Raw genomic sequence first — 11,981 nt, 5'->3', positions numbered from 1 at the left:
TAATACACCTTACTTCCTTGCTGAATTTTTCATACCTCCAAGGTCAGGCCTTTTCTTTCTAATCTTCAAATTCCTGGGGCTTGCTGCTGCACCTAAACTATGGTAGATGCTTTCTTAAAAAAATAATTTTATTGAGAAATAGTACTGAGATAGTTTCAAAACCGATTAGTACGACAGTTTCAATAATTAATACATTGCATGTTGTTGTCTTCTTTGTTATTATTCATAGTACAAGATGCAGACATGATATCCTGTCCACAAACACTATTAGTACAAATCATTCTATTCATTGAATTAAGAGAAAGTAGCTGTACATCCACCCTATTTTGAATATACAGATACAAAATGGTCCTTCATTTGTACTCCCTTTTTATGCTTAGTTGTGTCAGAGATGGGTATTCTATTGTCATTTAAATATTGTAGGTGTGTGAATTCGGCAAAATATTCCAATATAGTCCAGTAGTCCATAATTGTAGTGGGTTAATCTGTAGGACTGGCAATGTCAGAAGTTGTTGACTTGAGCCTTTTACAGCTCAGCATATTAATATAGCTCTATTTTTTATACTTCGTTTTTATAGTTTTCTGCTGGATGGTTAAGACCAAGATAAAGTAAGACTTATATAACAAGAAGTGTAGTTTTGTATCTGCCAAGGTCAGTCAAATCCCCTCTGGACTTATCCTGAAACCCTGTACCTCAGTTTGCAGATCTTTTGTCAGTGTCATGTGGATGAGTCACGGTCATTGCTTGACCAATTTTCTCTCTGTGAAACCCTAAAGAATATTTTCTTTCCATGTGACTCTCCTTAGGCACACTCTACATCATCGATCACTTTCCTCTGTGACCCCATAATCTTGTTGATCAGAAAATTTAGGACTCAAATGAGTTACATGATGTTACAGTATAGGTTCTCCTATGTCCTGAGTCCTCACCGACTTTGAAAGGCTAGGGCCAAAATGTTGGCTGTCCTTGAAGCCCTTCTTTTTCTCTAATTTTTGGTCTGCAAACTTAGGTGGTTAACCCTCTAGAAGAGAAGATTATTTTATTACCCTACAACGTAGGCAGTTGAGCTTAACCTCACTATCTGTCTGAATATCAAACATCTTAGACATAATGTGGAACAGTATTTTCCATCAAGTATTGATGTGTTAAACTTTAAGTCCCTTGTTAAATGAGAGTGAATGAATCTGGAATCACCCAAATGGCTAGAGTTTAAGGTTAATAGGGACAGGCAGATTGTTTCCTTTGTGACTGAATTCCATACTCAGTCATGTTAGGCTTTCAGTAAATATTAGAGGACAAATAAAAGAGTCATTTTTTTCTTAGAAGCCCTGGCCTTCAGAGTTTCCATTGATTCCCGCTATATTGGTATAGAAAAGATTACAGGGATCAGGTGATCCAATTGTACCATTCATCAGCTGACAAGAAAGTGTGTACAACTCATTATAGGGAAAAGTCTCTAGCACCCAGTGCTGAAATTTCTGGATTCTGGTGCAGGGCCCTTTCCTTGTTATACTCTATGAAGCTCGCAGTCTCCTGAAAGTAGATCAGAAAAGCCCTGCCCATGTCAGAGCTGTGAGCATGAGTTCTCACACAATTTCCAGAATTAGCTTAGTTTCTCAGCCTGTGGGATTCCCAGGCCTTGGTAGCAGGACTTACAAAGAAGGGGTGTATTGTGAGCATTTCTACCCTGGGGCTTGCCTCTTCTATTGTTTCTGAGGCACATACTCCTCACCCTTTCTGCAGATGGCCATTTAACAAGGAGATATTGCAAACTGCAGCTGGATTTCTCCATGAAGGTGAGAGCTAAGCACAGCAGTAGTGGCTTCAGAGCACATGGACATCTGGACACGTGCTGCAATTGCTTCCTAACCATAAGATCTTGTACACCTGCCTGTTCTTCTGGAGGCCTCACTCTTCTCACCCATAATGACACCTACAGTAATAGCATTTTGGTGAATAAGGGAAATAAAACATATAAAAGTATTAAGTGTAGTGCTTGTTGTGTGGTAAGTGTTTGCCCAGACAGTAACCAGGTGGAGGGATGTGTCGGTGTGATACTGAGAGTCTTCACAATCAGAATATTGAGTGCATGGCCCAGCTCTGCTCCCCACCAGCTGTGTGTCTGGGTACACACTATTCAACTTCTCTACACCCCAACATCTTAACAACATGGTAATGATAATAATGGCCTTATTTCATTGCATTGTATCAGGCTCATATAAGTTAATTCACATAAAGCACTTAGGCCCATGAAAAGTGCTAAATAAACATCAGCAATTCCATTCTTCTTATTATCTAGTTTTTTAAAATGTACATAGGAGAGCCAGAGTGTTTCTACTGAAAGCCTTTGCATTCAAGAGATGAATGGGGGCACCGAGACAGCGGTGCCAAGGCTGAGCTCATTGGCCGCTAATCTCATTTGTCCCTCTGCTATTTTCCAGCAAGTCCCGCTGTTAGCTGAGCACTGTGCTTGTCTGATACTCTTCATCTGGGCTTGCTGGGCAGTGACTTCTCCTCCATATGCTATAAATGCTTGCCAGCAGCAAAATTACATTTGTATTGATCTAAAGAACATTTTATTGATCAAACACAGGGAAAGAAACCTTTGAAACATAAACCCATTATTTTAACAATTTGTTGGCAAGAATAGGAAAAGGCTGCTTTTATATTCCACTTTGGTGACTTGGCATTTCCCAGGATGGATTCTAGTAGTTGTCAAGGGTCTAGAGACCTAGCCTCTATTAGCAGCTATCAGTGACCACATCTCTACCCCCAGCTCACAGACCTCTATTTTCCCTTCCTATGTTTCTTTCCCTTGAGGCCTATCTGCTGCCTCTAGGTCCCTCTTCAAAATTCTCCATTCTTGACTCAGTGGCTACGTTGCAGGACCTGTACTACTCTTTTGTATCTTTGCATGATTCTGTGGCGCTATGAGGAAGGTACCAGCTTGTCAGGAACTTTGAATAAATCCCCTACACACTGCCTCAGAAAGTCTGAACCATGAAGTTATATGAAGCCACCCTCATCTGTTCCCTGAGTCTGGTCTCCTCAAACTTCATTAAACCCAATTAGGATGGGCTCTACGTGGGTCTCAAGGAAACTACATGAAATCTACTTACCCTGGGTAGTCATTCTGGTGAAATTTCCTGAATTATGCAACTGATATGACTTGGTGGCTTGGAGTAGCCACCAAGTGGCTACTGTGTTTGGCCCCTTGGGAAGAGCCAAAGATTTGTATCCAGTCTCTGCCATTAGTGATCCAACAATCTAGCTTGAGAAAGGAGAAATCCAGTGAAAGAAAGGGTCAATCACAGGAGGAAAGTATTTACTAGAAGAAAAAAACAAGACACAACAATTCAGTGAGAAAGAATAGTCTCCTTAGCAAGTGGTAATCAACCAGACATCCTCATGTGACAGAACGAAGTTGGTTTTCTACCTCATACCATATATAAAATTAGCTCAAAATAGACCAATGACCTAAATGTGAGAGTTAAAATAAACTCTTAGCAGAAAACATAGGTGTAGAATTTCATGACTTCAATCAGGCAATGGAGTCTTAGATATGACACCTATAATACAAACAACCAAGGGGAAAATTAGATAAATTGGGCTTGATAAAGATAAAAGAAATTGTACTTCAGAAGATGCCAAGAGTATGAGAGAAAATATATGAAAGTAATATATTTGGTAAGAATCTAGTTCCTAGAATATATAAAGAATACTTATAAATCAACAATAAGAAAAGCTAGATTACAACTAGACAAACGATCAGAAGAGATACTTTTCCATATATATATATATATATATATATATATATATAGTTGCATATATACAAATATTGGTGTAATATATAGAAATATCAAAATTGTTAATGGCAATTAAAAATGGTGTAGCTATCTTAGGAGACAGTTTGACAGCTTCTTATAATGTTAAACACAGAGTTTCTGCATAGTCCAGCAATTCCCTGCTTAGATATATACTGAAGAGATTTGAAACACAGTCACCTCCAAAGTTGTATACAAATATTTATATCAGTATTATCCCTAATAACCCAAAGGTGGAAAATCCAAATGCCATGTGGATTTATAAAAAGAAAAATGTAGTATTCGATACAATAGCTACTACTTAGTCATAAAAATAGAATCAAGGGCTGGTTCATACTATGGCATGAATGAAACTTGCAAACAAAATGCATAATTAAAGAAGTCAGGGCTAAAGGCTACATACGGTATGTTCCCCCTTCATATGAAGTTTCCAGGAGTATCTTTTTTTTTTTTTTTTAAGAGAAGGGTCTACAGAGTGTTCCGGGTCTCACTCCTAGATCAGACTCATAGTGATTCACTTGTTTACAGCCTCCCAAGACCTGGGATTACAGGCACGCACCACCACATTCAGTTGCTGTCTCAGCGCACCTCAGGGGTGGAGCTAGCATACAAAGAGTATCAATTTTGAAAGAAAAAGCATTAGTGGCTGCTGTGAGAGGAGGCAAGAAGAGAAGACCAAAAGAAATGCCTCTAATGGGGCCTGGATTTCTTCCTGGAACAGTGAGAATGTTCTGGAATTGGATACTGCTGATAGCCACGTATTCATGTATAGATGCTGAAATGCACTGAGTTGTATACGTCAAAAGGATGAATTTTATGATCATTCTTTTATGATATGTGAATTAGGATTTTTTTAAATGAGTAACAGAACCAGGGTGCTTTGGGTGGTTGGCAGAAGGCAGAAGAAGTTCAGCCAAGCTGTACATAGAGCTGCACTGAGGGATGGGTCCAGTCCGTCATGCCGTCCCCTGGAATGCCACCACAAGGGCAGCAGCCTTTGCAGTGACTGCTGCAACTGAGACCACACCACAGCCATCACTGTAGGCAAACTGAAATTCCCTCAGTTCTGACTGCCAATCCCTTGTGAGCCTTTAATGGATCTTACCTTTTTTTTTTTTTAAAAATGATTTTACAGTTTATAAAATCCTCTCATGAAACAAGTCGCAGCCACTGCCGACAGGCACTGCAGAATCTCCACTCCTTTGGCTGTTTTCCAGTCTCCAGCTCATTTTTTGCCAGCACCAATGCTAGCATTTGCGGTGCCTCTGACTTTCTTCATTTTGTTCTTGTGTTCCTTCTGCTGCTTTCCTGAGGTCTTTTTCTTCTCAAACAGGCCATGTCTTGCAAGTCTATGTTTGGGCTCATTTTTCTTCGCATAATCCAGGGAGTCATAAATCATGCCAAAGCCAGTTGTCTTGCCACCACAAAATGGGTTCTGAATCCAAACACGAAAATGACATCTGGTGTGGTCTTGTACATTTTGGTAAGTTTTTCCCAAATTTCTGTCTTAGGTACAGTTGCTTTTTCAGGGTGAAAGACATCGATGACCATTTGTTTCCTTTGAAGAAGTCAGTTGGTCATGAACTTCTGGGTTCAGATAGTTATTATGTCATTCACGATGGCAACAGATCCTCAGATAGCAGGGAGGAAAAGAGCAAGGATCTTGCCTTCTTGATTTTGAGTTTCCAATTCCTCTTGAATAGAGCAGAACTGTTGATGAGTCTGATCATTGGGTGTATAAAGGAGGCCTGGAGTTCCTGGGCAAAGCCTGGCTCTACAGCCCAACCAGCTCAATCACAATGGGCCACTTCCTATTCAGCTGCAGATGGAGTCTCCCAGCTCAAGGCCTTGGCAGAAAAACCAGCCAAAAAGGGGCCTGTCATCCAGCTCTCAGATGCAGCAAGCCAGCCTGAGTGTCATACTGGGGAGTCACTTTTTTTTTTTTTGTAATACCAGGGATTGAACTCTGGAATTTATCCTTGCCAGTCAGACCCTTGTGCCACTGAGCTATCTCTCCAGCCCCCACCTATTTTTTATAAAGTTTATTTAATTATTGTTATTTTTTTGATTTGTAGGATTTTACTATTATTTTACAGCACTCCAAGTGAATAGCAATTAGGCAAATGAAATCTCTTTAAAAACACTTGTGTACAGTTGGTGGAAAATTTATCAGCTATAAATTCACTTTTAAGATAGTAAAATGCTGAAATCTGAAAAATTTGAGGTATATTTCCACACACAAATACATTTGAGGCTTCAAATTCTTGCGCTGAGTTGCTAGAATGTTTAATTTACTTAACCATTCTAAAAGAAACACATTGGTTGACATTGATCAGAGCGCAATTATTATTTATTTATTTGGTACAGGATCTTACTACACAGTTCAGACTCATAGTGATCCTCCTGGCTCAGCCTCCCCAGTGCTGGGATTACAGGCACGCACCACCACACCCAGATTCGGTGTCCGGCTCAGCGCAGGGCCAGCACGGTATGTGGTACTGGGGATTGAACCCAGGTTCCTGCACTTGCCAGGCAGGTACTTAAACTGCCAAGCTACTTCCTAGGAAGGAGGCCACCTCTTAAAGCTCATTAAAGTGTGTTAACAGGGAGCTTGGCTGTGTTATGACCACGTGGACAGAGCAATAGTGTGGGCAGTGTTTCTGAACCTGTTTGGCAGGTTGTTAGAAGATGGTATAAGCAACCATTTAGGAATACTCACCAGCACTGGCAAATACTGTGTGGGACCGCTGGGCAGGGCTTGCAGGCGGGACACACTCCCAGAGGCCACGCATCATGTATCTGTGTCTTACAAGCGATCGGGAGGCTGAGTGACCTGGCTAAGGTGACAAGGCTTACTGTTGGGTGATCTAGGGATGGAAGACAATTACTTATCTCTAGGTTTACTGTTTGTCCTTTTTGTTTCACCCTTCCTGTTCAGCTGCAGATGGAGGAACCATGTACTCAAAGTGAGCAAACACTGGTCTCTGGGTGTGTTACTGTGGACAGAATTCCTCTCCTCTTCTGTCCCCTCTTCTCCTGTCTTGTCCCATCCCATCCTGTCCCATCCCACCCTGTCCTGTCCCTTCCCCTCCCCTTCCCTTCTCTCCTCTTCTCTTCTCTGTCTCTGAGCTGAGACTATTTTATGAAATGATGTCATTGTCATCTGTCTTAGCCACAGGCCATGAGCCTGCTAAGTTCTCCTCTCCTCTCCCCTCTGTTCATCTCCCCTCCTCCCCTCCCCTCCCCTCCTCTCCTCTCCTTCCCTCCTCTCCTCTCCTTTCCTTTTTCCTCCCCCAACTCTCTTCTCCTTTTTCTCTTCTCTTCTCTCTCTTCTCTTCTCTTCTCTTCTCTTCTCTTCTCTTCTCCTCTCCTCTCCTTTCCCCTCCCCTCCTCTCCCCTCCTCTTTCCTCCTCCCTCCCCTCCTCTCCTCCCCTTCCCTCTCCCCTCTCCTCCCCTCTCCCCTCTCCCCTCTTCTCCTCTGCCCTCTTTCTTCTCCCTTGTCCTTTTTCTTCTTCTTTTATTCTCTCTTCCCTCCTCTTCCCCTCTCTCTTCCTGTATTCCTGCCTCACCTGGGGGCCAACACAGGTCCTACACACTGAGCTGCATACCCAGTCCCCCCTTTTTGAGACAGAGCTTGAACCCTCAATCTTCCTGCTCATTCTTATCTCCAAAAGCACTTATATTACAGACATGGCCCACCATACCTGGCTTCTTTCTTTCTCTCTTCCTCTGTGTCCAGCTCCTCTTCCTTATCCTCTTCTTCCTGTCTCTTTATTCTCTTTGCCCTTTAACTCTCCATTTCTTTTCCAACTGAATTGAGTACTACTTATCTACATGAAAGTGTCATGTAAAGTCAGAAAAATAAAGAAAACTCTGGAGCCCTGTTTCTCAAATGGCAGAAACACCCACATAACCTGGAGGGCTTGTGACGACATATTCCAGGACTTTGACTCAGGTCTCACAGTTTGGGTGTGGAGACTGAAAACTTGGATTTAGACAGCGTACCCAATGACGCTGACCTGCTGCGAGAACCACACTCAGGAGCCCAGCTCAGGAGAGCAGAACATCCACTTCTCAGGATCCATGCAGAGCTCTTCCTCCATCACTTTATACAGGTGAGCATCTTCCTGGACGCCTCCTCACTTCTAGAGCCTACAGCCCATAGCCAGGAGGCCTTTCTCATCTCATATTTCTAGAGTACAAATTTAACTCCCTGAAGGTTAAGAAACAACTTTCAGTTTCTTTTCACTGCTAAGAGCAAGACTCCGGTGTCACTGAGCTGAGACATTGACTATTTTATGAAATGGTGTCATTGTCATTGGTGTTAGCCACAGGCTATGGGCCTGCTAAGTGCAGTTAGATCTTTGAAGGCTTTATATGCTTTCAAAGCATCCATAAAAGCAAAAAATCCTGACCTTCCATTCTTGGATGGGATTCTCGATATCCACAAGCACTGCCCCTCTCTCCAGAATCTCCACTCTTTTTTCTGCTTCCCTGAGACAATTTCAACCTTCCTTAACTTCTGCCTAAAGTGGCACCATCTGGGCTTTTCAACTGCAGGAGGAAGCTGGGCTCATTCTCTTCTCTATATCCTCATCACATGGCTCCCTTTTTGATTTATCTATAGCGAGGAAAGCAAATAGACACCAGATCTTGAAGAATTTTTGAGAACTAGTACTACAGTCCTCCTCTGAGACAGGGTCAATAAGCGAGGCCCAAGAGGCAAATTATGGTATAAGTAAAGAAGAGAGAACAAAGTAGCAATTTTAAAATGTTGAATGAGCTGAATGTTGTGTTTTAGGGAAGGATGGTGAATTGTGAGGTAACTGGACCAAAGAGAGGGGACTGGAGGACTGGAGGGGCCCAGAAGAGATTTGGGAAGGGCTAGAGAATTGGAGAGATCGAAGTAGCAATCTACCCAGCTTTTCCCAACAGTGTCATCAAGTTGTAGGACCCAGAGTATGAGGAGTGATAACCATGAGTCTCTGAACGGCTGTCTGCTATACTCTACTGGCAGCATCACCCCTCCATCAGAAAACACACTTTCTCCTAAATTCCTGTTTGTCTCACCATTCCACATCTCCCCTGCAAGATGAGGACTGTTTAATTTGTTTTTACTCTTCAAAATAAAATAAAATAAAATAAAATTTTTAAAAAAAGAAAGAGGAGTGTGGGGGACAGTAGAAGCGCCTCATGAAATCACACCCCTTTCTCCATGGAAGTGTAGGAAAAATCCAACCCTTAGATTTTAAGTGTTCATTGGCTTTCTGTGGGCCTGGTATGTCTTAAATTCCTACCAAGCCAGGGAAGGAATCTACCAGCCCTGGTGAGAACCTACTCTAGGAACCAGAACTTTTACTTCTTGGTTAGATTAAGATAATTGCACTTACCTGTGAGTCTGTACATGGACCTCATTTGGAGGCAGTCGAAGATGTCGACTGTTCTTAGAATCTGTGGTCTTGCCATGCTCTCGCGATATGTTGGGTATTGCAAGAGGAATGAGTGACAGCCAACATGGATCAGAGGAAAGAACCTGGCATATGGAGTCAAGAGGTTGAGCTGAGGTCTCCATCCTTCCAGACCTTACTTCTCTGGAACAGGGACAAATTACCTGGCTTATTGGGCCATAGTGTACTCTGTGGGAAATAGATTGGAGGCAGGGGCCCCATCTCGAACATGGTCTTCTCCAGACTGCATGGGAGATAAAAAAGAGTCTCCTATTTAGCTTACCCTCAAATGGGGGCCAAGGCCTGCCCTGGGGACTACCCCTGTGGCTCCTCTACTCAATATTCTTTCCCTGGGGTCCCCAAAGAAAGGAGTACCCTGACATCCAGAAACTAGGTTAGCAAGCCTGGTGGCTTGAAGTGGTGATGACTTCATGCTCCAGTGAACTCACGATGCAAAGCAATTTTGCCTTCCACTTAACTGTCAGCAGTGTGGAAGGAGACTCACTCTTCTCCACCTGCTACCCCTACTGTTGTTAGTCATGACTCATTAATTGCCACTGGCGAATGAGTTTTATTCTAATTTTCCTGATTTAATTCAGTGATGTTTTCAACTAAGGATCAGGATATAGGCTTTTAGCTTAGCTAATGAAATATCTAATGAATTTACATTAGTGACAATTATAGACAAGACACCTAGAAGGAATGGGCCAATCACATGCCTCACTCAGCTGATGCCACTTGCTAATAGCTCTTTTAAGGAGAAAAGCACAGTCCTTGTGTTCTCCCTAGTCAACAATGCTGTGCTGAGCCAGAAGAAAGGGGTTGAAGATCTATTTGTCTTCTTTTCTTTTCCTTTCCATTCTCATTCTCGTTCTTGTTCTCTTTCCTCTTTCCTCTCTCCTCCCCTCTCCCCTCTCCCCTTTCTCCTCTCCCCTCTCCATTCTCCACTCTCCCCTCTCCCCTCTCCTTCTTTCTTGTGTTGTTTCTCTGACTTGGAGCTCACAGCTTGATGCACAGATGAGCCATTTAGGTGGAGAAATTGCTGCCTCCAAATGAGACCCACGTGCAGACTCACAGGTAAGTGCAATTATCTTAATCTAATAAAGAAGCAAAAATTTTGGTCAGTACAGTAGGTACTCACCAGGGCTGGCAGATTTGTTTCCTGGCTGGGTAGAAATTTAAGACACACCAGACCCACAGAAAGCCAGTGAACACTTAAAATCCAAGGGTTGGAATTTTTCCTACATCTCCTTGGAGAAAGGGGTGTGATTCCACGGGGCTCTTCTATTGTCCCCCACACTCCTCTTTCTTTGTTTTTTTTCAATTTTATTTTATTTTATTTTGAAGAATAAAAACAAAAGCAAAAACAAATACCAGAAACACAGGTAACATACAATGATACATAAGTTACAGATTCTCAAAACAAGAATAACTTATTAATTTCATTGGCTGATATTGGGTTATTCTGAGTTTCTATATCTTCTTGACTCAGTTTTGGTAATTTGTACCTAAGAATGTGTCCATTTTTTTTCCCGCATCTTCAGTTCTATGAGAATAATGATTTTCAAAATAATTATTGATGATCTTCTGAATTTCCACATGATCTGTAGTGATTTCACCATTTTCATTCCTTACTGCTTAAATTTGAGATTTTTCTTTCCTCTGTTGGAGAAGGTTGGCTAGGGGTTTATCAATTCTGTTTTATCTTTCCAAGAACCAGATTTTTGATTCATTACTTCTTTATATTGTTTACTTTGCCTCAATTGCATTAGTTTCTGCTCTGATATTTATAATTTCCTCCAGGCTTTGGGCTTTGGGCTTGGTTTGCTCTTCCTTTCCTAGAAGCTTGAGGTGCTGCATTAGTGTGTTTATTTGTTTTCCTAATATGTGAGTTCACTGTTTTAAATTTCCCTGCGAGAGATGCTTTCATTGTGTCCCACAGATTCCAGTATGTTGTGCTTGAATTATCAATGGATTGTAGATATTGTTTAATTTTCTTGTTTAATTTCATCTGTAACTCATTGGTTGCTGAGGAGGGTGTTATGTAATTTCCATGTGTTTCATGGGAGTTTTTGGTTTCTTTTGCAATTAATTTCCAGTTTCATTGCACTATGGCCAGATAATATGCATGGGATAGTTTCTGTTTTCTTGCATATACTTAAGCATGACCTATGGACTAATATGTGGTCTATTTTAGGAAATGTTCCATGTGCAGTTGAAAAGAATTTGAATTCAGATGCTGCTGGGTGGAATAGTCTGTATATGTCCACTGAGTCCATTTTTCAAAGGATTGGTTCATTTTCGCTACCTCTTTGCTAATTTTTTGTCTGCTTGACCTATCTTTTTGAGATAAGGTGGTGTTAAGTTCCCATGTTAAGACTGTGATATTGGTTATTAGATTTTTATGTCCATTAAAGTTTGTCTTATATAGTTGAGTGTTCCCATATACATACTTATGACTGTTATCTCTTCCTCTTGGATTTTTCCCCTAATCAGTGTGTAGTGACCTTCTTTATGTTGTATGATCATTCTTGGTTTGAAGTTCAGGTCATCTGTGAGCAGGATTGCTACCCCTGCTTTTTTCTGAGATCCTGTATCATGTAGTATTATTTTCCATTCTTTGACTTTCCATGAATATGAATATCCTTATGGGTTAAATGTGTTTCTTGTATACAACATATTGTTAGATTTTGTTTCTTAATCCACTCT

General features: G+C 41.5%; 1 pseudogene; it reads right to left on the bottom strand.

Moving 5' to 3' along the window:
• Positions 1 to 5,050: 5,050 nt before the first annotated feature.
• LOC105742078 lies at positions 5,051 to 9,291 on the bottom strand (annotated as a pseudogene).
• Between the last annotated feature and the right edge of the window lie 2,690 nt (positions 9,292 to 11,981).

Source organism: Octodon degus, unplaced genomic scaffold (genome assembly GCF_000260255.1).
Source record: "Octodon degus isolate 3935 unplaced genomic scaffold, OctDeg1.0 scaffold00035, whole genome shotgun sequence".
NCBI lineage: Eukaryota > Metazoa > Chordata > Mammalia > Rodentia > Octodontidae > Octodon > Octodon degus.
This window is presented reverse-complemented; position numbering and strand designations above follow the sequence as displayed.